This window comes from Diabrotica undecimpunctata, chromosome 4 (genome assembly GCF_040954645.1).
Source record: "Diabrotica undecimpunctata isolate CICGRU chromosome 4, icDiaUnde3, whole genome shotgun sequence".
In the NCBI taxonomy this organism is placed as follows: Eukaryota; Metazoa; Arthropoda; class Insecta; order Coleoptera; family Chrysomelidae; genus Diabrotica; species Diabrotica undecimpunctata.
In genome coordinates this window covers 118,476,276-118,500,365 of record NC_092806.1, presented here as the reverse complement: position 1 = coordinate 118,500,365, position 24,090 = coordinate 118,476,276, and the positions used below count along the sequence as shown (strand labels likewise).

General features: G+C 34.2%; 1 long non-coding RNA gene across 1 annotated transcript in view; it reads right to left on the bottom strand.

Annotated features, from left to right (window-relative positions):
* Positions 1-24,090, bottom strand: part of LOC140438369 (uncharacterized) — a 48,537-nt gene that overhangs the window by 1,365 nt on the left and 23,082 nt on the right. Inside the window, exon 4 of the long non-coding RNA XR_011950514.1 lies at positions 8,292-8,391. This is a non-coding gene — a long non-coding RNA (uncharacterized lncRNA). The remainder of the gene's footprint in view (positions 1-8,291; positions 8,392-24,090) is intronic.

The following is a 24,090-nucleotide window of genomic DNA, read 5'->3' as shown; positions in this document are numbered from 1 at the left end:
TATATGCCCCTCATGGATTAGTTGTACACTTTAACAATGATTGGTTTAGGTACATCAACATATCGGGAGTAATTTTTGACCGTCGTTTACATTCATATGAAGGTTCTATTTGCAACGCAGTTGACGCTAGCATAACTGATTTTATATCATACCATTGAACTATGTTAATTTTTTATCAGATCTTACATCTTGCTCATAAGAACCACGACCTAATCGACTCGTCACCTTATCCGATGTTACATGAACTGCTTTGGGTAATTTGGATCTCATTATTGTACCAGTTAAAAAAATATTTTTGTTTAACATGTATTGAAGTAAAGGTAAGATAGTGAAATATCTATCAATAAATACATGTCTGTCTTCGAATAATGTTGTAGATAACTTGATAACTGCGGATGGACCAACACCTAACTTTTTAACATCGTCTTCATTCTGCAGAAATGTATTTTTGCCTTGATAAATATAGAAGTCTAATATTAATTTTTGGGAGTGGCGCAGACAATTTTTTTTAATTCTTCTAGATTAGCTTTATCTCGAACAATTTGTTTCATGTTATATACGCCCGTAAAAGGTATCATTTGTTCCTCCCATCGAGCAAAAAGACAAAAGAGGGAATCTAAGGATGAGTTATGAAAAGGAGACCAAAAAAGTGGCATCTGATGGCGGACATATCCGGAAATGCGAATGCGCCAAATTAAATTTCATGATACTTCACAATAACCATACAGTGGTGTAGGGGTTCTAATTTATCTATTTATTTATTTTATATTACATAATATTTTATACTATATAATATTTTATAATTTATCTATTTATTTATTCTATATTACATAATATTTTATACTATATAATATTTTATAATTTATCTATTTATTTATTTTATATTAATATATCTATTTATTTAGGGGGTCTAATTTATCTAATGGTACAAAGTTTGAAAATTTTAATATGATTGTTTTAATTAGGAAAATATTTCATGTTTTTTTAAAGGTCATAAAACAGTAGCTATAAAATATTTTTCAGAATGTGTCTTGGACGAGAATTATTGTAAATTTTAACAAAAAATGATCTTGATAAAAAATTGCGATTGTAAAACATCTTAAAATCAAATTAAATTTTCAAGACCAAAGATGTACCAACCTGGCCAGTCAGCCGTATTACATCACTAGCCTAGAAACGCAATAACACATAATACTAACACATAATAAATGTGTTATAAATAAAACAAAGTTTATTGTTCAAACGATTTATTTTAGAATATAATAGAAATAAGCTCTATTACCACTGAAAATTGTATAATTTTATGGGCAAAGCTTACAAGAAGTCAAAATTACATAAATCTTTAATGCCACAAAATAAACAATCCATTGCAAAATTTAACTAAATTTGCAAATTGCATAATAAAACCTTACGAACTAGTTTACAAATAAGTTTAAGTTGCTGCATGTGATACCCAAATATATACAAAAATACTTTAGTTGCTTGTACCTAAACGTACTGTAATTTCTTAGGTAGTCGTTAAGAAACTTTTCCACTGATAGATAGGCCTTTGTCAATATATGGAACTAAGGAAAGAAGTTGTAGATTTAAGTTGCAAAGGGAGATGGTTGTATAATTTTTTTGCCGAATATAATATAGATTTATTTACTAACTCAGTGGACGGGATCGGTAAATACACATCAAAGTTTGAATTTCTGGTGGAGTAGTCATGATTAGATCTTGCTGGAAAAACATGTAGGTGTTTACGAATTAAGCAAACAGTTTCTAGAATATATAAAGAGAGAAAAGTTAAAATCCCGTGATTTCTTAAGTAGCTTCTGCAATGTGTTTTTCTACTGAGGCCAAAAAGATACCGTATTGCTCTTTTTGTAATTTAAAAATAACATCAGACTGGGCAGCTGTACTAGAACTCCAAAAAGGAAGGCCATATCGAAGATGAGACTCAAACAAAGAAAAATATGGTATTTTGGAAGATGTGAAATTGATTTCCTTCGAAACAGATCTTTGCTTGTTAAGCGTGAATGCATATTAGGCATAGCAGGCTGAGGCTAGGTTCCTACTTAACAAATCCATATGAAGTGACCATGTGAGATCTGGCTGTTACTACTGTCAACATCACTTAAGTTGGCGAGGCGCACAAACCCAAAATTGAAGTCCGCTTAGGGGGGATTAGGTGGTTGTCATCAGTCTCCTCCCAGTAGTCAGGTGCGTAACACAAAAGTGAAGTGCGGCTGTTATTTTTCATACTTAGACTCTTATTATTTTGGATAGTTTATTTGTGTTAGTGGCAGTTTCTTCATATGATGGCGTTAGAAAGTAATAGAAAGACTAATTCTGTTATTAATGGACGATCTCGTGAGATCATATATAATGTGTTTAATTATTTCAAAAATTTTAAGCTCGAAGCAGATACCTTGAAAACTGTGAAAGAAACAACAGCTAAAGCAACAGGTAAGTTTGTATAATAAATTAATTTTAATTCGCTATCAAATGAACTGAAAATAATCGAGAGTTTTTAACTTTGCCTTTATGATTTATTAGTCATATCTGCTTAATTTATTCTCTTTTAGTTGTATAATGTAGTTTCGTGGTTGTATCATAAGGCATTCTTATTTTTCATGTGCCATGCTCGATTATCGAGCGTTGGCTATCAAATTGGCTATAGTAATTTTGTTGACGGCACCTCGGAAAAGGGATGCAGAGGATCTGTTAAACCATTCTCTCAGGTTTCTAAGCCATAACGTTCTTCTTCGACCTGTCCACTCTTCTTCCGTCTACCTTGCCTTGTATTATTAAGTGAAGTATATTATATCTCTTTGGGTGTCGCATAACATGGCCAAAATATTCAAGTTTGCAACGGCATAGCTTTTTAAATAAACATATTTGCAAAAATTTGTGAAATTATAATTATTGTATGTACATTGGACTCTCGATAATTGAAAGGCATTTTTTAACATACTTAAATTATTACACCTATTACACATGAATATATTGTGTAATTTCTTTCGGTATGGCACTAAATATAGACATTTTTTAAACTTTCATACCAGATAAAATGAATCACTGTAATTACTTTTACAGGAATTTTCATCAGAACAATCTAAAGAATAACAAGAGAAGCAAAATGTTCTTTGAAAAATACCGACAGAGTCAGGTTTGCCAGTCCAGGCAAAAAACGAGTAAGGAGATCAATCATAGATTTGCCGGACATTCATACATACCAAACAAGAGACATTCGCAGAATAATCTACGATTTTTATAAAACAGACAAATGTCGGGTTACGGTAAGAAAATTAAAACAAAAAATTCATAACGATTTGGATATCACAATTTCACAGACATCTCTAAGACGCCTTCTACGTAAAATGCAATTTCGTTGGAGGAGAACCGAAAACAACCGAAAATTGCTTATAGAAAAAAGTGAAATACGAGCTTTGGGAATAAAATATCTCAGGTAAATCAAACATTTTCGTACTTAAAATAGGCCAATTGTGTATGTTGACGAGACTTACACAGTGGTCATACTTCTTCGAAGAATTGGACTGTCGAATCAACAAAGGGATTATTTTCTAATATTTCCAAAGGTCAACGACTAATAATAGTGCATGCCGGTGGAGACATGGGATTCATTAAGAATGGATTATTAATCTTCAATTCAGGTACAAAATCAGGGGATTTCCACTCTGAAATGAATGCACATAATTATGGAAAGTGGTTACAAGAACGTTTAATACCTAATTTACCTGCTAACTCGGTACTAGTTTTTGATAACGCATCTTATCATAGTATTCAGTTAGAGCGGGCGCCTACATCAAACTCAAAAAAAAAATGAAATGATAGAATGGTTAATACAGAAAAATATTCCAGTTATACCTACCGCTTTAAAACCGGAATTATACGAAACCATTAAATATTATAAACCCCGTCATGTAAAATGTTTTTTCCTTGATTGAACTTATAGGGGCTACAGTCAAAAATAATGTAAGCCAGAAAAACGTTACATTTAAATTAGCTGACGTACAAAAACTGGCTGAGGAAGAGTTCAATAAAATTGATGCAAATGAGTGGAGAAAACGATGTGACCATGTCATTAAGAAGGAAGATGAATACATGGACAGCGAGATAGTGGTTGATAACGCCATGGAAATAGCTCCTATTATTATAAATATTAACATCGAATCTACCAGTACAGAGTTTTCTTCTGATGATGAAGATGAAGAAAATTAACCATTAGAAAATTATTTTCAGTTATTATGTTTCTACACTTGAGACTTGTTTTAGTGTTATAATAAAACCAAAATATCAAAATTAAATAATAACTGTGTTACATTTATTTATACAATACCCTCCATTTAATATGAAAGACAATATCAACGTAGTTTTATTTGTTAATTAAATTCAGTCATAATTATTATTGTATTTGTATGTTAACTATACCGTTACGCCACTGAAACTACTTATCAGAAATAGTAAACCAATAGGAGAATCATGGGGCGTAAACATAATCTATTTCTCAGTGACGTTGTGCGCATTTCGTCGCCAAGATAACTGGTGTTTGCTATAAGAATCCAATCCAATCTGCAAACCGCTGTCTATTCGCACTGGATAAGCTCATAAAATCAAAAAATCTTACAAAAATTTCAAAGATCAAAATCTATAAATCCATCGTCAGACCTGTAATAACACGTGGACCATGACCAAAGTAAACGAAGAAAAGCTTAGACGCTTTGAACGAAAAATTTTCGGACATGACATCACCACAAACCAGTAGAAGATCAGAATCAATATCGAATTAAAAACACCCTACAATAACGCCGATATTGTCCAAGAAATTAAATCACAGCGACTAAGATGGGCAGGCCACGTGCACAGACTGCATAACGATAGACTTGTAAAACTGGTATGGAAAGAGATTCCCACAGGCAAAAGACCACTTGGACGTCCCAGAATGCGATGGAGAGATAACATCCAAGCAGATCTCCGGAAAATGAACATTCCATTTGACTTTAGGTTGATGGAAGACCGAACAAATTGAAAAAAAAGTTGTACAGTCAGCCAGGACCCACCCAGGGTTGTAGTGATGATGTTATTAAGAAGCAAGAGTTGAAGAGCTCCTTTATAGGATAATGCGCTACTGTCTTATCCACGTTAAAAGAGAGTAAATTAGAGTCAGACCAGGTTTTTATTTTAAGTAGATCAAACCATTTTGATAAAGTTTTAAGATGTGATAAACAATTCTTTTCCTAAGGTATTGATATGCAGCGGAAGAATAAAAATGTAAAGTAAGAGAAAACTTTCTAACAAGTTGTTTTCTTCTTTCTTAACAACAATAGTACTGTGCATACATATGAATATGTAGTTTTCCAAAACAATATCTTGCAATATAAGATGCTAAATATTGTTTGGATGGCGTTTTGAAAAAAAGTTGTTTATTTTTATTGTCAATGATATACGTTAAAACAAAAAATCTGTACTTACTTTTTTTTTTACTACATAATGTATAAAGCGCATTTTCAAAGATAAGATAAACTATTGTTTCCGCAATTGGAATTTAAATTGTCCAGTATCATTCTCTCATATTTTCTAAAGATGTGAAACAGTTTCTTTATTTGCGTTTTGTCTTTGGATAAAGTTTCTTACAACCCTGAAAACTTTGTTTTCAAAACTTCCACAAAATTTATTTTAAATTCTTATCACTACAGCTGTTTCGGCTAATTGCCTTTCTCAAGTTCAGCGAAACAGCTGTAGTGATAAGAATTTAAAATAAATTTTGTGGAAGTTTTAAAAACAAAGTTTTCAGTGTTTTATTGTTACATAAAATGAATTTCCATCAAGTAACGGTCGAATCCATCAATTTCTTACAACCTTTAAAGCACTTACCACATCTTGTCTATTAGGACCTTCTTGTGTAGATTTACTGCGATTGTCTTTTCTATCTTCATCACTTTCGTCACTGACGATAAAGCCGGCGGATTTATTACTTTCGCGATAATTCCACTATCCGTTGGAAGATCACAAACAATGAGGTCATCATCAATGGCAATGAATTTAGCAAACTCGTCATCATTATTCAGTTGGGTTAGCTCTTGACCTTACTGTTGTAACCTCAACCACTCTGGTACAGGATATTCATCTTCTTGGTTTTCTACCTCAGTCTCTCTCCACCCCGCATGACCGAAACATTTTCTGATGGTTTTTTAACTACGAGTGACCATACTTTGTGAATCAAATTTATGGCATCTAATAAAGTAACAGAGGAATCACGACGGTAGTTAACTTTAAGGGACCTTATGATACCCTGATCCATCGGTTACAGAATAGATGTGCAACTTGGGGGTAAAAAAAGAAGTTAAATATTTTTTAAACTGTTAACTTTCGGATGGGCTGTACAATTGTCAACAAATAAAAGAATCTTTCGATGTCCCAACTCTCTGTCCCATTTCAAAAGTTCTCCACTAAAAATATCTGCTATCATCCACGATTTTTTATTAAATTTATATGTGACAGGAAGCTGATTTCCACCTCTGAAACAACGTCATTTTTGAGATTTCCCAATGACGACTAACTTCCTTTTTTCATAACCGGACATGTTGGCACACGACCGTTCTTTTGATAACCTGCCACCTATGCAACGTTCATTTTTGAATTAAAGAGAGTTATCTGGAGTAATTTTAAAAAAAGTCTCAGCTCGTCTTTGGTCTTATTGTAGGACATGCCTTCAACCAGTTGTCGGTGAATTCTTTGGAAACGCTCTTCGCTTTACCTCAAATTTTTCCACACGTAATTTCGTGCCTCGCCTTAAAACGGCTAATCCAGCCACTCGATGCTTTAAAATTCTCATCACCACCTAGGGCCTGCGAAAACTGTGTTGCTTTTTCTTGAAGCAGTGCTCCACTTATTGAAACATTCGCAGCCCTATTCACGGTAAACTATTTGACCATTGCAGTATCGAGTTCTTTATTACTTACGGCACGTAGTTTTTTTGATTTACCGTAAACAGACGAACCTGCTTTGAAAATCTTGTGTTTATTTTTAAGCATAGTAGATAGAATTGAACTTGAAATTCCTCTTTCAGGACAAACTTCTGCTTTCAATCAGGAAACAAACGATAAACATCTACGACAAAAACAACTGTGAAATGAAATTCTGATGAAACTTGTTTCATTTGTCATGCTTCAAAGCCTCTTTTCGTAGTTTATTAGATGCGAATGGTCAAACCCCTACACGGACACTTGTGATTCATAAATTATAAATTTTTGACAACACAATATCGGTCATTAGATTAAACAGAAGAAGTTTATTGCTGGCGGCAGTTAAGTTTATTGCGGGGACAGTTAAAAAGGGTATTTATTTATAGCCACGGCCGGGCCAAAAACGTAAAAAAACACGTTTTCTAATCTTATTTTCTCTCGTTATAACCAAATTTTCTTCGCTGTAGAGAGGCGTAGTTCAATAGAAATTTCACGGGACATATAATGTACTTCGTTATAAGCGAAACCTCGTCATAACCGTGTTCGTTATAGAGATATCCCTGTTTTAGATAAAAACAAACTTAAAATGGTTTGCTAGGAAAACTACATTACATAAATATATTTATAATATCGTATGTTATTAAACAAAGCAACCTTTGGGTTAATATTCTAATAAGATAAGCTACTTACCATCAATTGTTTTACTATAACTATCCCCATATTTGCCACTTGCGATTAATAGGTTAACTACATAAGTAAAATGTGCACATAGCAATACGGCGCGCTATTGCCAGGTTCACTAGTATGTACACTAAGATGGACCATGTCCATTTAATTGGACATCAGGTCTTACAAGGCTATAACTTTAATGCAAATAAAAATAAAGTAATTTAACAGTGATTTTGTTTGAAAGTCTATAAATTAAGCTTTAAAACCAGACTTTTTAAAGCTCAATATTGGATTAAAGTCGACTTAACGCCATCTTCTTTGTTTTTCTTTAAAGAGCAACCTTTATTTAAAAAAAAATGTTTTGTCTACTAGTTTACGGTGTAGAGACTTATAATTATAAACTATTAAATTTTTTATATTAATTCTTTGACCAATTAGATCAATTTCCACCCTCGAAATTAGTAATCAGCAATCAAAAATACATAAAAAAATTTTGGGTAAACCCATCAAAACTGAAAAGATTTGGCCCTTGTGCTAATAGTAATTTATATTTTATAACTACTTATATACTTTTTTGTGTGTTATTATTTTAACTTTTTAAGCTCCAGGTATCTTAATCCTGTTATAGGTAGTACAGACAGTAATACTTACTGTAATAATAAAGTGTAATATTGCTACACAAGTCAAAATACCAGTCGTTCCTAATAACAATATAGAAATGTTCTGAACAGCCATTAGTGAATTAAAAGACCTGCAAGTAGAATTATTTGTGTAAATAACATTTAAAAGCACATTAAATAAAAATATTTAGAATAGTGATGAGTAATCTAGCTGTTGGGCTACTGAATCAATTGGTAAGCATATCATCGAGTCCTCCGTCTTGGATAATATTGTTGTCCTTTGATGTTGTCCTCTGATGATTCGATGAAGAAATACACTGATTGGTTTCTAATAGCCGGAGGGTTGTGAAAAGCTGTCGCTTACGGCTAAATCAATTCTTCTTTCCCACAACTGGGGCATGCTGAATGTTGATCGCAGAACCCACCGCTTATCGCTGAATACCTTATTTTTGGTAAATTATTCACGGCGATTGTTTAATAAATATGAGTTAATACCTAACTTTGACGTTGGGGGAAAAACTTTAAAACTTAAAAAGTTTTGACCTTTATCTTATCAAATTTGTTGATCCTGACCTAGTCTAGCCTTGGTTTTACTGTTAAGACTGTTCTATTCCCAACATATAATTTATTAAAAAACAAGATGTGGTAGTTCTGGCACAGAATAAATAACAATCAAAATGACTACTCTCAGATGCCGCCTTTAAAGTTTGTCAGCACGCGATCGCCATATATTAAACGAAGAAATAGACTCGATTTGCGAAATGTGTGACAAGCTACGACAGAACTGTAATTTAAATTTTTGGAGATTAATAACTTAGTACATTTGAAATTATTTAATCTAATCTTCAACTAAAAATACGAATAAAATAATGCATATTACGTCCATAGTTGCCGTAAATAAATTAAACCTTTTAGCATGTATAAATTCTTTATAACTATCGAATATTTAAGGTATAAAATTTTTTGGTACGTCCTTGGGCCATGTATAAAATTTCGTTTGTCGTTGTTTATATTCCACATTTTACAAAAAAGAATTCAACTTCGTGATAAAAATATAGTTATATTTGTACGCTTTAATTATGCGATTTTAAAAGCGAGGGATAATCAAGGTCAGTAACGATACGATGTGAAGCGCGGTAGAAAAGAATTACGAGTGACCCGCTGCGAAGACTGGAATGGTGGTAAAAGGAAACGGTAGAAGCCGGTTATACGGACTGAGGAAAGTTAAATTAAAGTTTGGAAGAGTTTCTGAAGAGAAAATACGAAGGGAGTGTCTGCGTTAAGAAACCGGCAAACTTGTTGTGAAAAAGTGAATTATACTCAATGTAATGTGTCAGTTTTGATAAGAGTAGTTACTGTTTTATTTGTCATGCCGTCTCTCATCTGATAAATTTGTAAAACGGCGTTTTCTAACGCCGAAATTGAAAGCTACCCACATGTTCCATTGTTAAGTTTTTAAGAAACCGAGTGTCAAAGTTGGCGTCCCAGTGAACAGCTTCCATCCTCATTTTGTTTGCCCCAGGTCATCAGTTGGAGATGCATTTGCTTGTGTTGCAGTCAATCTGAATCCAGTTATCAGAATCCAGAAATCCAGAAATTTTAAAGAAATAAAGAACATTTAGTGAAATCCAGGTAACTTTTTTTTGTTGACCTTTTAAAGAAAAAATAGACATTTGTCATAAATAATTGCTTTCGTAACAAGTTGAGAAATTGTAATAATTAAAATTATAAATGTGTTAGGGTGTGGCCTAGCTGTCATATTAATTATCCTTAAAATCTTAAAATTTAATATTGACATCTGAGAGCTTTATTTTTGACATTTGGTAAATACCTAATCATAATTGAGATCTTGTTTTGTTTTTGTTTTGTTTTAAAAAAAAAGGTTAACATCTATGCATAGTTTCATTTAAAAAGATATTTTTCTTTTGTAATAATTTATTTCTGCTGCAAAATATCGCCCAATAACAATTGTAAGTTCTTATAGTATCTCCAACTTCTAGAATTTGTAAATGGATAGAATATAGTAAGTTTGTTTTTGTTATTTTGTAATTATTTTTGCAACTATTTATATAGTATTTTTTGTACTTGTACAAAAAGGGTGTACATATGTGAAATTATAACTATAATTTCAGTAAATGAGGACTGTATTACATAGGGCTGGTTCAAATAAATTAGGATATGTGGTAAAAGGTTATACAGATTATAGCAAATAAAGTTTATATAAAGTCTTACCAATTCTTCTGCTGCACATACACACACTCGCGGTATTTAGAGGCTTTCAGTCGCGGTTGTTCTTCATACGGGGAAACTGTCCGGTTACCGGTTTCTGAAGACGTGTTTCGCGGTACTAACACTTAGATCACACGAGATATAGCACATTTGCGTCTGTACACGATTTAAAATAGTACTTGCGGTATTTTTCGCGTATTAACAAGCGAGAGAGATAATTAGAGTAGAGAAAAAGCGTGGTAAGTCTGTACCAAGCGATAGGTAGCGATAGAGAGATAATACGTCTGCCTAGTAGGACTCAGCAGACGAAAGAGAGGACGACTGTCTCTAGCAACAGTCAGCAGTCAAGAGAGAGTGTCTGTTATCATCGAGAGACAACAGGCAAGAGAGTGTGACTTTCTTTGCTATCTTACAACTGTCTGTATTTCTAATGGAGTGGGGTTAAAATGTGAGTAGGAAGGGTTGGAGAACGGGAAATAATTGTAAAATTGTGGTAGAATGGTAGCTAGTAATACAGCGAAAAAATGACATGATTTTTCGCATGTGAAAAAATTGAACATACAGGGGGCGGGCGAGAAGAGTTACGCCACTGGGATAGGGTATCAAATAGTTACTTCGAGAACGAGGGTAAACCAGTATACATTAGGGGTACTGTTGTAATGAACTAAGATAACTAAAAACTATTTAAAATCTAGAGAAACTAAAGTCTATAGAAACTATATACATGTTTGGCAGAAAGTACCACTATTGGTTAAAGGGTAACCTAGCTACTTTCTTTATTGACCTAAGATATTCGCCATTAGGTGTGGATACCCTAACAGTTCGAACAAGAGAGTCTTTGCCTGGGAGCACTTCGATAATCTTTGCCAGAGGCCAGAGGAGTGGGGGAGTCTCTTCATCTTTAATTAGTACAACATCACCTATCTTTAAAGGATCAGTAGCGATGTTCCACTTACTCCTACTTTGGGTCATATGCAAATATTCCACCGACCACCTTTTCCAAAAGGTTTGATGAATTTTCGAGATATGCTAAAAGAGGGAAAGACAGTTCTGTGGTATTTCTGAGAGATCTGGTTCTGGTGGACTTGTGAGACTTTTTCCTACAAGGAAGTGTCCGGGCGTTAAGACTGAGAGATCATTTGGATCGTTTGAGAGCTGAGTGATAGGTCTTGAGTTTAAAATGGCTTCGATTTGACAAATTATTGTATAAAAAACTTCAAAGGTAAAACGAAGATTTCCTACAAGACGATAAAGATGGTATTTGGCACCTTTAATCCCTACCTCATGCAGCCCAAATTGAGAAGGGTTACGAGGCACTCCAAATTTAAAACGAATAGAGTTTTCAGAGCAGAAATTAGTAATCCTCTGCGAGAAGTTCTTACTTTTAAAGAGTTCGTTTAACTCAAGAAGCTGATTGCGGGCACCATAGAAATTAGTAGCATTGTCTGACCATATAATCTCGGGAGCACTCCGCCTTGCAATAAATCTTTTAAGGGTGAGAATAAAAGCATCAGCTGTTAAGCCGGTGACAAGTTCGATATGAACACATTTGGTGGTCATACATATGAAGAAGGCTATGTATGCTTTATATAATGGAGCCTTTCTAAGATGAGAGGATCGGATCATGAAAAAACCTCCGTAATCTACTGAGACCTTTTGGAAAGGTCTTGTCGAGAGAACACGATCGGGATGGAGATCTGCCATAAGTTGTGTTGACTTGGGTGTCATGAAACGGAAACATTTCACACAGTCGCGTATTATCTTCTTTGTTTGTCTTAGTCCAGAGATAGGCCAATATTTCGAACGAAAATTTGACAACGTGGTCAAGGCACCTGCATGTCCCAATTTAACATGCATTTGTTTTATCATTAATTTGACAACTGAATGATTAGATGGTAGTAGCAAGGGATGTTTCTGTTCGAAAGAGATAGGGGCAAATTCTAATCTACCACCTACATGAAGAAGTCCAGTTTTCTCAGAGAGGAAGGGGTTTAGTGCCCTGATAGTTTTATCAGAGATTATTTTCCGATGTTTTAACTCATGAAATTCTTTAGGAAAGGCCTGTGATTGTATGTACTTAACAATCACAGTGGTGGAGGAGCTTATTTCACAAACCTGCAGTGGTCCTAATTCTAAAGGTGAATTAGTATGTCTTTTTCTTAGATTTGAGAGAAAACGAAAAACATATGCCAGAGTTCTATGAATTTTTGAAAATGACGAACATTTATTAAAAAGGGTTTCAAGCGTATTATTCACTTGAGATATGTTAGAGGTTGTGCTTAAAGTAACCTGAGTGTGTCTGAGTTCCAGTAAATCTCCCGTCCATTCTTTTATCCTGAATTGAGAGTAGTCTATTACACTGGAAACTAAAAAGGGGGGACCTTCGGTCCAAAATTTTTTTAAATTTGACTGAGTGATATCTGAGGCTCTAGAGGGCAAATCTGCTACGTTTAAAGAGGAACTTACATGATGAAATAAAAAGGATTTACTTAATTCTTTGATTTGACTGACACGATGAAGTACAAATGGATTCCATGTAAATTTAGTTGTTAAAATCCATGTTAAAGCGATGAGGCTGTCTGAGAATATGTGAACTTCAGATATTGTGACGTTTTTTGAAAGAACCTCAAGTACCTTTCTAGTAAGAGTGACACCTAATAAGATACCAGACAATTCTAACCGAGGAATAGTTAGTTTATTTTTTAGTGGAGCTATTCTAGTTTTCGATGCTATGAGGCGAGACGTGACTGTGTTGTCACTATACACGACTCTAAGATAGACACAAGCAGCATAAATGTCCTGAGAGGCATCGGTGAAACAATGTAATTGCATATCCGATATAGGCAGTGGAAGTGTCAGGCATCTGGGAAATGTAATTTTAGATATTGATTGGAATGTATCCAATAATGATTTCCAATCTAAGATCAATAGGTCATCCAGTATCTCACTGTCCCAGTCTAAGGGTAATGACCAGAGACGTTGTAAGAACCGTTTAGAGTGTACTATAATGGGTGAGAGTAATCCTAAGGGGTCATACATTCGTGACACATATGACAATACTTTCCTTTTTGTTAGGGGAGGGGCCCCTTCATAAACTGGCGGCTTAAAAGAGAAATCATCTAGATCAGGTGACCAGTTAATACCTAGAACCTTAGTGGAACCGTTAACTAAGTTAAGATTGATTTCTGAAGTGGAGGCCATGTTACATTCTCTTGAAAAATCACGAGAATTTGAATGTATTTTATGGAGTTGGAAACCATGAATGTTTAGAAGCGAGCCTAGTTGAGAATAAAGTGTATGTAAGCCTTCTAAGTTATTGGCGCCTGACAAGATGTCGTCAATATATGTCGAATTCCTTAGAGTGTGAGAGGCTACTGGGTGCGTGGTTTGATTAGAATCAGCAATATGTTTTAACACACGTGTAGCGAGAAAGGGGGATGAAGAGAGTCCAAATGGAAGACGTTTGAGTTGATAAGCGCGAATGGGTTCATCAGGATGATCTCTCCAAAGGAAATTTAACAGAAAGGTTTCCTCGGGATTTATCATAATTTGCATATACATATTGGAGATATCGGCAGTTAATACAAAGGTATATTGCCTAAAGGTTAGGAGAATATCAAATAATTCAGGTTGGCATGTGTACCCAGGGTCTAAGACCTCATTAAGAGATTGTCCACCTGCTACTTTATTATTTGGGTCAAACACAATTCGAATCCCTGAAGAACCTGCTTTTTTAACTGGGAAATGAGGCAAGAAATAATTAAATTGATGCTGTGAGTTTTGGATTTTTAACGGAATTTGTGTAATCTTGTCGTCAACTGCATAATCCTGTATGATTTTTGAATAATTGTGTAGCAACTGTGGAGATGCATGAAGTTTTTTTTCTAGATTGAGAAAACGCTTCTTAGCTGATAAGAAAGTGTTGCCTAAATTAAGCTGATTCCTATTAGTTTTAAGACCTATGTTAACCTGATATCTGTTTGTGTTTAAGATTGTTACAGATTTAATAAACTGTATCTCAGCAGGGTGTTGTGACACAGATACTTTACGGTCCAAGGGAATGTCTTCGATTTCCCAGAAGCGTTGGACGATTTGAGTGAGGTGTAAATCAACGCTATCAGCTAATTTCATATCAAACGACTGAGCAACACAAGTGACTAAATTATTTACGTACTGAGACTTAGAGCACCTTCCTCGAATAAAAGAATCGGGAATTCTTCCACTTACAATGTGTCCAAATGAGCTGCCTTGAAGAATTGGAAGGCCAGGGCCAAGTTGTATGATATTACCTGTCAATATGTCTGCGCATATGTCAGCGGCAAGCAATATATCTACTTCAGAAGGAGAGTAGAAGTTTGGATCGGCTAAGACCACTTCTGTTGGCAAGTTAAGCTTATTAATAGAAATTGGGACTTGGGGTAGTTTAGTAGTGATACTGTCTAGTACTGAACATTTGATTTTAATGCAAGTGTCCGTAGCAGCAGAGAAGATAGTCAGATCAGACATAAGGGTTGAATTTGAAATAGATTGGGCGATACCATGAATCTTAAAATGATTTTTATAAGTGGGTGCCGCAATCTTCTTTAACAAGTTTTTAGAGACAAAACTAAGTTGTGATGCTGGGTCCAATAAGACCTTAACATATTCTCTTTTTCCATTTGGGGCTATGAGATATGCCTGTACAGTGCCTAATAAAACCATAGGGGCCGACGTAGAGACTGCTGAAACAGCATGATTGGATGGAGATGTCGATCGAACGACTACATCGTGAGAAGAACTAGACGTTGAAGCATGAGGTTTAATCCTATTCCTTGTTGAAACGTGAGCATCGACTGTTTGAGAAGATCTATATGAATTTGAGTGCTCACGATGTGTGGACGTGGCTTCGCGATTTCTCGAGTCACTATGAAGCAAAGAGTGATGCCTTCTGTTGCAATTAGAGCATGAATACCTGGAGATACAATCAATCGTGCGATGTCTGGTTCCAAGGCAGTTGGAACAAAGAGAATTTTGTTGAACAAAATTACGCCTAGAGGAAGCGGATAGAGATTTGAAATCTTGACAAAGATATATAGAATGGTTATCCAACTTACAATAGCTGCATACTTTAGCTTTCATTATTTGAGATGGGGGTTTGTTTTTATCTGTGCTTATGTGAAAAGAGGACCTTGTCTCTTTTGAGGGTTGATGTTTCGCTTTAGAGTTTGCATAGAGATTTTCTAGATGTTTTGCTCGGTCATCTACCATCGTTAGAAATTGGTTAAAATCTTTGATTTTATTTGATTCAGGTGAAAATTCAATGGATCTGAGAGTGGCATGGTCGAGCTTTGAGGAAGTAATATGAATTAAAATCAAATTAAGAAGTTCTTTGGATGACAAGTCGAGATTGTTTAAAGCTCTATAAGAATTTGTTATAGCGAGAGTGAAGTCTTTTAGTTGTGAATATGAGGCGTTATTTTGAAGACTTTTAGTATCTACAATATTAGTTATCAATTGCTTTACTATAAGATTATGGTCTGTATATCTTTTTTCCAAAGTCTCACGTACCAAACTATAATTTTCACCAGAGAGGGGAATATTATCAACAACCTTTAATGCATCATGTGTCAAAAGGCTTTTGAGATATATAAATTTTTCAATGTCGGTGAGAGAGTCATCAGCGTCTATAATGCTATTAAAAGTTTGAAAGAATGACGGAAACTCATGTAAATTTCCGCTAAATTTATTTATTTTTAGTTCTGGAAGCCTGATTGTTCTTTGTCGAGAGTTGGCGGCAGTGCTAGTGCTATGACTTGATCCTTGCCCCGATAGTGAGTTAGAAGAGAGTGAATCTTCTATACGCTCCAATTTTTCTTCTAAGTAACATAAGGCATCCATATATTTTTCATATGTAACATCTTCGTTTTCTAGAGCACTATCATCGTCAGCTAGATTTTCCATAGCTTCTGAATACGATTGAAAAGCAGCCTTAAGTTGAGTAATATTTTCTCTGATTCTAAATTTAGTGAGATCTCGTTCATTAGAGCTCATAATGTTCGCAATCCTTATAATGTTTGTTTTCGCTGCACGCTTTGCGCGTAAATATTTTGCAGTTTCTGCCATTTCTAATCAGACTATGTTATAGTTAGATAAAGTGTAATAAGAGTGTACCAGACAGAGATGAATGATAAAGAGAATAAAACCTAGCGACCCTTGGAAAGGGCACAAAGAGAAGAGAAAAAATATGTATATATAAGAGTGTAATGAGATTATCAGTTTCTTGTTTTTTTGTGTGAAAATTACATTTGGTATCGTGAATTAAATTTAAAATAACACTAATAGAGATAATTGTTGTTGATTTAATAAAGCAATTAATATGCAAATACTTTCTAAGACCAGAGATTATTGTAAAAATTTACTTTGTGTCATCGAGCGATTTGAATAAAGCAATTATTATGCTAGGGATTAATGACAATAACAGCGGAGAATTCTTGTAAAAATTTATTATTCAGAACAATAGGACAAAATCCCAAATTATTTACCTAGACGTGTACCTCTGGCAAAACGTGTCAGAGAACAATACAATTAGTTGGGATTATAATGAGAATATTTGGTTGACAAAGGCTGGGATTTTTACTACGTCACAGGTATCTATCAATGGGTCATTCTACCTGACTTCCTAATGTCCTTTAACAATAGAATCATAAAATTGGAATTTACACAGATAAGAATTATTAAACAACGATCTATCAATATATCGATTTATCAATACATACGTATATACATATATATCAAAGAACATATACACATATATAGAAATACATAATTTCGAAGGACCAAAACTAATGAGATTTACAGCAGAGGTAAGATTTATCTGAACCGAATTAGATCAAAATATGTTCAATCGAGCATGAGATAAAACAGAGAGAATGAGGATTTACATATGACTCAAAAGTGTACCAAACTATGTAGAATCAAGATGTGAGACAGAGAGATAGAGAGTGAGAGAGAGATTATGATTTATATCCGACTCGAATAGACCACAATATGTGAGACAGAGAGATAGAGAGTGAGAGAGAGATTATGATATTATGATTTATATCCGACTCGAATAGACCACAATATGTACAAAAAGGGTGTACATATGTGAAATTATAACTATAATTTCAGTAAATGAGGACTGTATTACATAGGGCTGGTTCAAATAAATTAGGATATGTGGTAAAAGGTTATACAGATTATAGCAAATAAAGTTTATATAAAGTCTTACCAATTCTTCTGCTGCACATACACACACTCGCGGTATTTAGAGGCTTTCAGTCGCGGTTGTTCTTCATACGGGGAAACTGTCCGGTTACCGGTTTCTGAAGACGTGTTTCGCGGTACTAACACTTAGATCACACGAGATATAGCACATTTGCGTCTGTACACGATTTAAAATAGTACTTGCGGTATTTTTCGCGTATTAACAAGCGAGAGAGATAATTAGAGTAGAGAAAAAGCGTGGTAAGTCTGTACCAAGCGATAGGTAGCGATAGAGAGATAATACGTCTGCCTAGTAGGACTCAGCAGACGAAAGAGAGGACGACTGTCTCTAGCAACAGTCAGCAGTCAAGAGAGAGTGTCTGTTATCATCGAGAGACAACAGGCAAGAGAGTGTGACTTTCTTTGCTATCTTACAACTGTCTGTATTTCTAATGGAGTGGGGTTAAAATGTGAGTAGGAAGGGTTGGAGAACGGGAAATAATTGTAAAATTGTGGTAGAATGGTAGCTAGTAATACAGCGAAAAAATGACATGATTTTTCGCATGTGAAAAAATTGAACAGTACTATTTATTTATTTATAGTAACTGTAACTGTTTATGGTGAAATAATAATAAATATTTACCTTTTTTTTCTGTTTCCTTTTTTTAGGAAGGAAGAGCCTTTTTTAACCAGCAGGAAGATTCTTCTAAACGGCGTCCTTATTTTAAATAGCTTGAGAGACTTCTTGCATTGTGTTTGTCCAGGAGATTTATGTATGTACGTTTTTGCCTTATTTTTTGTAGCTGCCCCAATCCAATTCCATTGTTTCATTAACTTATCCACGATCTAGCTCTCCAGAAAACCCTAAGTATCCGTTCGCAAACGTTTTAGTTTATTTTGCTTGCCCTATCTCCACCTCAATAATTTCTGTTCCCACCTTTTAACCCCCTATAGTAATACCCTATGTGGTAGGCAAAATAACGGGGTTAATTTTTCTATGCACACAAGATAAAATGTCACTGAACAGCACTGATTCCGACTAAAACATGGCTGATTTCGTCTACGCGAACGAGATGCGCGTACTTATTTTTTCAAGCAGATTGGGCATTATGATTGTTTATTATTCTGTGCTTCTGGAGTGCCTGAGAAATGGAACATAGCTTTCTTATCGTTTACTTACAGAGCAACGCTTTTTAATTTAATTTAAGTTATTTTATTTTATTTTGTTAAGAAATACGCTTGGGGCTGCGATTACTACTCCACGTAGTAGGTAATCACACGATTTAACGTTTCATTGAATATGATTACGTTTCATAGCGATGCATTTCACCGATCAATGCCTTTCGTTCGCACCGATCACAGTCCGCGATAACAAAGCTTTGCTTTCAAAAACAAATAAAAATCGTTTTGTAGCACAACAATTACTCTTATCTCCTTACTTTTACCTATATACGACGTCAGCTTTCCTAGTTAAATTTCTCCATAAGTTTTCATTTTGGGTTATACCAATATCGACCTCAGCGAAATAAGATGAACAGGAGAAGCCCAAATCAGGACACATATTTTATTGAAGAGAAGAAGACACTTTAAAAGTGGAGTAGGATTCAATAGACATAGAAACACACAAAATACAGTTGAAATTATCAACATAAGCTCGGGGATCTTCAAACCCCTTCAGACCTTCAAACCTCATCTTCAAACTACAACTGCAAGATATATCCTTGCAAGCAATTCAGACATATACTCCAACGACTACCTACTCGGATGACGAAATTGAAAAATTTTATGAGAACCTAGAAACAGCGTTACATGCCACACCAGAATATTACATAATAAATATGGACGATTATGGAGATACGGAAGATGATGCCGAAGTAATAATGGGCAAGTATATGACGAAAGAAATGAGTGAGGGCAAAGATTGCTGAACTTCTTACACCAAGAAAATTTATATCATAACAAACAGAAAACCGAAGTACTCCCTCAGAACACAACGATATGTATAAAGATACAATAATCAGACATTGTACAAGACATTGAACACAAAATAGGTGTAGGTCAAGCAAATTATGGTATAACGAAGCCACTAAAAGCAACGGACAGGTAGTGCTGTTGGACCATTCTAAACGATGAAGAAAAACGAAGCCAAAATACCAAAGAGCTAATAGGTAAAAAACACAGCAGACAAAAACATACGACCCCAACTACACAACAATGACGAAATTAAATAAAGATATCCTCCGGTCAATCCAAAAAGACGTAAGAGAAAACAATACGAGAGTAATAACTAAAGTAATTCAAGAAAACAAAAGTTTTAAGGCGAACTACGAACAATAAAGGTAACAAAAATATGTACAAAATAGAAAACAAAGATAAGAACATTACTACTTATAAAACCGAGGTCGAATCCTTTTATCGTAAAATATCGAAAACCAAATCAGCCCCTGCCCAAAATCACAAACCAAGGATGCATTTACCAAGGAAAAACTCCTTCTCAATAGAATGTAGTCATTGTTTTATAACACAAGCAAGGAGACATAACAGATCTAAAAGCTACCATCTTATTACAAAAAGAGGTTAATCTTTGTATATTGGTATATTTTATAAAAACCATTAAAAGGGCTACATTTTATTGGTTTATTAAAAGCAACCATCTTATTAGTTTGCTCCTACACATATACAAACTTTTCATAAAAATTATCAAAAAAAGACTGGACGCTGGAAGTTAGACTTCTATCAGCATAGAGAACAAATTGGATTTAGATTGGGATACTGCACTAACAACAACTTATAGTGATAAAGAACCTGATAGCGAAGTCTGCAAAGTACAACAAACTATTGGTACTCATATTCGTGGATTACAAGATAGCATTCCATTCCATAAGACTGCAAAAAATGTAGACAGCATTGACAAAATGCCGAATAGACCCTCGCTACACTAACATAATCAATGCTATAGCCAGCGTAAGACTATGCAAACAAAAAACAAATAAATTCTGATACAACGAGTACGGCAAGGAGATACCGTTTTTCCAAAGACCTAGCATATCTAGCAGTTCTAAACGAGCATGATATCAACATACATAGAGATAAGCTCAGTGATTTGATATTCCCAGATATCATTGTGCTTATAGCCGATCGTGTGGATCGTATGGAAAGAGATAACCAGATATGGGAGCTCCCACGTCGCATAGGACTATCTCATGTGGGCAGCGTTTGGTAAATTAAACTTTGTATTTAAATTGGACCTACCCATATTAGTTAGAGTGCCCGCCGGCAAATTTTTTAGAGATATATACTCTTTTGAAACTTCTTGTACGGCTTCCTTAAACCAATTTTGCCACAGTTTTCCTCTTTCCTCTGTGACTTTTTTGGTTCGGGAGCGTTTTCCCCCTATATTTTCCGAAACCCCGCCCGTTTCACGACATGTGCAAAAATGATACATACTCTTGCCATATTTATTTAATGGCTTGATTTCAGTGAATAATAAAAGAAAATAATATTATCTGACGCCATATATGGGACGGTAAGGATTAATACTTTAATAAATAGGAGTTTTTTTTTAACATACATTTATTACAGCAATCATTGTTTAATTATAAATTAGAATGTTTAAATAATATATAAATAATAATAAAATAAATAAATGAATGTTTAAAAACGAAAAAATCATTTTAAAAAAATTAAAAAAATCGTGATGAGTTAGATATTGTTTAATAATTTAATTGTATACATTTTAAACATACTTATTGTAATTTAATTCCCAAAATATCCCATAATCAGCTGTTCTAGAATCTTTTTTGTATTTCGCGCTTCTAAGCGTCGGAGAAATATGTATGCGTGTGAGTACGAATACTGGTTTTGGTGTGCGTGACATTCTTTTTCGGAAATCACCATATGGGCGGCAAGGGCTTCTCAAAGTATGGCCACTCATACACTCCCACGGTGCCTTACAGAGGGTTTTTGACCAGTCTATTCGAAGTACTCCGTGCGTGTCTTCCATCTTAGTTGATAATTACTATCTCTTACACAATGGATAAATGAAACACAAGGGTGGCAGGAGACAAGGTCCAGCCACAGAGTCTAAAACGTTCGCAGAACCGGAGCAAAGCCCCGACATCGGACATTTCCAAAAAATGGGGATAAAGTTGGCAATAGCTTTTACCATCTTTCATGTTTTCACGGGCAATGATAATAATCCCTCATTTCATTTTTTAGGAAAGGCAAAAAAGGCCATTTAAACTTTTAAAAAGCAATATAAATTATCAAAATGCTTTTCTACAACTTCTGGAGATTTCTCCTTCAGAAATGATTATTAACTTCAGAAATGATAATTAGGCGTTTTTCATGACATTGAAAAGTATGTGTGCAAACTGTATTCTGTAAAATAGACTGACGTCAATTAAGCGAGAGTTGAGCTTTTTGACCAAGCATTTTCATACTCAAAAACAATTGAGATTGTTTTTAAGCGGCAGGTCAAAGGAATAAATGCATTGAGTATGCCTTCAAGTAAAGCTGAACTTCTCCAGCAAATAAAATGGACCATGTTTATTTCTAGTATTTGGTGCAATGCACATTTAAGGCAACCAACAAAATACATACCCGAGGATTATGGGTGGACATTGATTGATAATGAATATGTCAATTATTGGTTCGATGGTCCCCAAAGCCCTTCGTTTAAGGATATAACATCTGCTGATAAAGGTAAATTAACATTATGTAATATACATTTTTGAAATATTTAATTCAGTTCCTTAAAAATAAATACAATTGGTAAATTTCAGATTCTGAAAATCAAATCACAGAGTCAGAAAATGAGAAATCTGACTAGGCCAGTGAAGACTCTGACGATGATGAAAAAAGTGAAGAAGAATGCCTTTATAATTTTTTTACTATTTTTTTATGCTTCTGCAATTTTTCAACTATTTTTTTTTATTTTCGTAATTTTTTTACTATTTCTAAGAATTATTATTGTATTTTTATACGTTTTTTTATATAAATAAAAACCAATCTTTATAAAGAATATTCATTCAATTTATGGATATTATATGGCACGTATTCGTAATAATATTAACTTTTATTCAATTTTTTTTAGTAAAATTTTTTTGATAAATAAACAATTTTATTTTTAACAAATAATTTAAATCATATGCATCATATATAAATTACTCATGTGTTAAAATTTTACTAGTGTTTCGAGATACAAAAATTCCTTGATTAATGTTGCAGTTTTAAAATATGTAATATACTATATTAATTAATTAATTAGAATAATGCAAAAATACGCATACATAATTTATAAAGTATTCGAAATGCAATTTTAATAATAATATTAGATGTATAATTAATTTGCTGCATTAATTAATATTGTGTATGATTACTAAAAGTTCAGTAAGATCATTAAAGAAAAATAGGGTTCTTGCGTCAGACTCGAGTTATGCCCCAATGTAAACGTCAGACTTTTTTAGCATTAATTAAGTATTGCTTTTTTTGACAATATATATCGATATCTGACGAGTATTAGTCATTTTGAAGATGGCGTGAGAAAAGCACGTTTGACGCGTCAGACTGGAAAAAGGGTGGAAAGGCTGGAAAAAAGCTATTGCTGTCAGACAATAATAGAACCGTTAGTTTCCGAGTTAAAGCAAATCATACAGAAAAAATTATCTGGTTATTTATCATTTTTGCACTGACCGTTTTTCGGTCATATTTGGAGGGGTGGACACCCTTACCGTCCCATCTATGGCATCAGAGAATATTATTTCCTTTTATTATTTACTAAAATCCAGCCATTCACTAAATATGGCAAGAGTTTCTATCATTTTTGCACATGTCGTGAAACGATCATGTTTCGGAAAATATAAGGGGAAAACGCCCCCGAACCAAAAAAGTCACAGAGATAAACTGTGGCGGACTTGGTCTAAGGAGGTCGTACAAGAAGTTTCAAGAGAGTATAAATCTCTAAACAATTTGCCGGCGGGCACTCAAACTATATGCCTTTCAAAAAATTTTCAAAAGGCATATGGGTAGGAAAATTTTTGATCAATGTGTAACCTGTACTCACTTTTTGTTCGCCATTTTGTTGTATATGGGACTAACCAAATTATCCAAAAAATATGAGTACTAGTCGCGAAAATTTCTGTATCGGCACTGTTTTGTTAGCCATATGTGTAGAAATAGATTTCAGACCATACTACGGTTTATTTATTTCACTGATAATGAAACGGCAAATAAAGATAATCGTAAAAGAAAGACAGTTAAGATTTTATTTCACGTAGTGTCTCTGTATATTCGCTTTTACGTGTTTCATTCTAACAGGACTCATCTGAGCGAATATTCACAGAAGCTCTGAAGGTGCAAACAATCTTTCCTGTCGA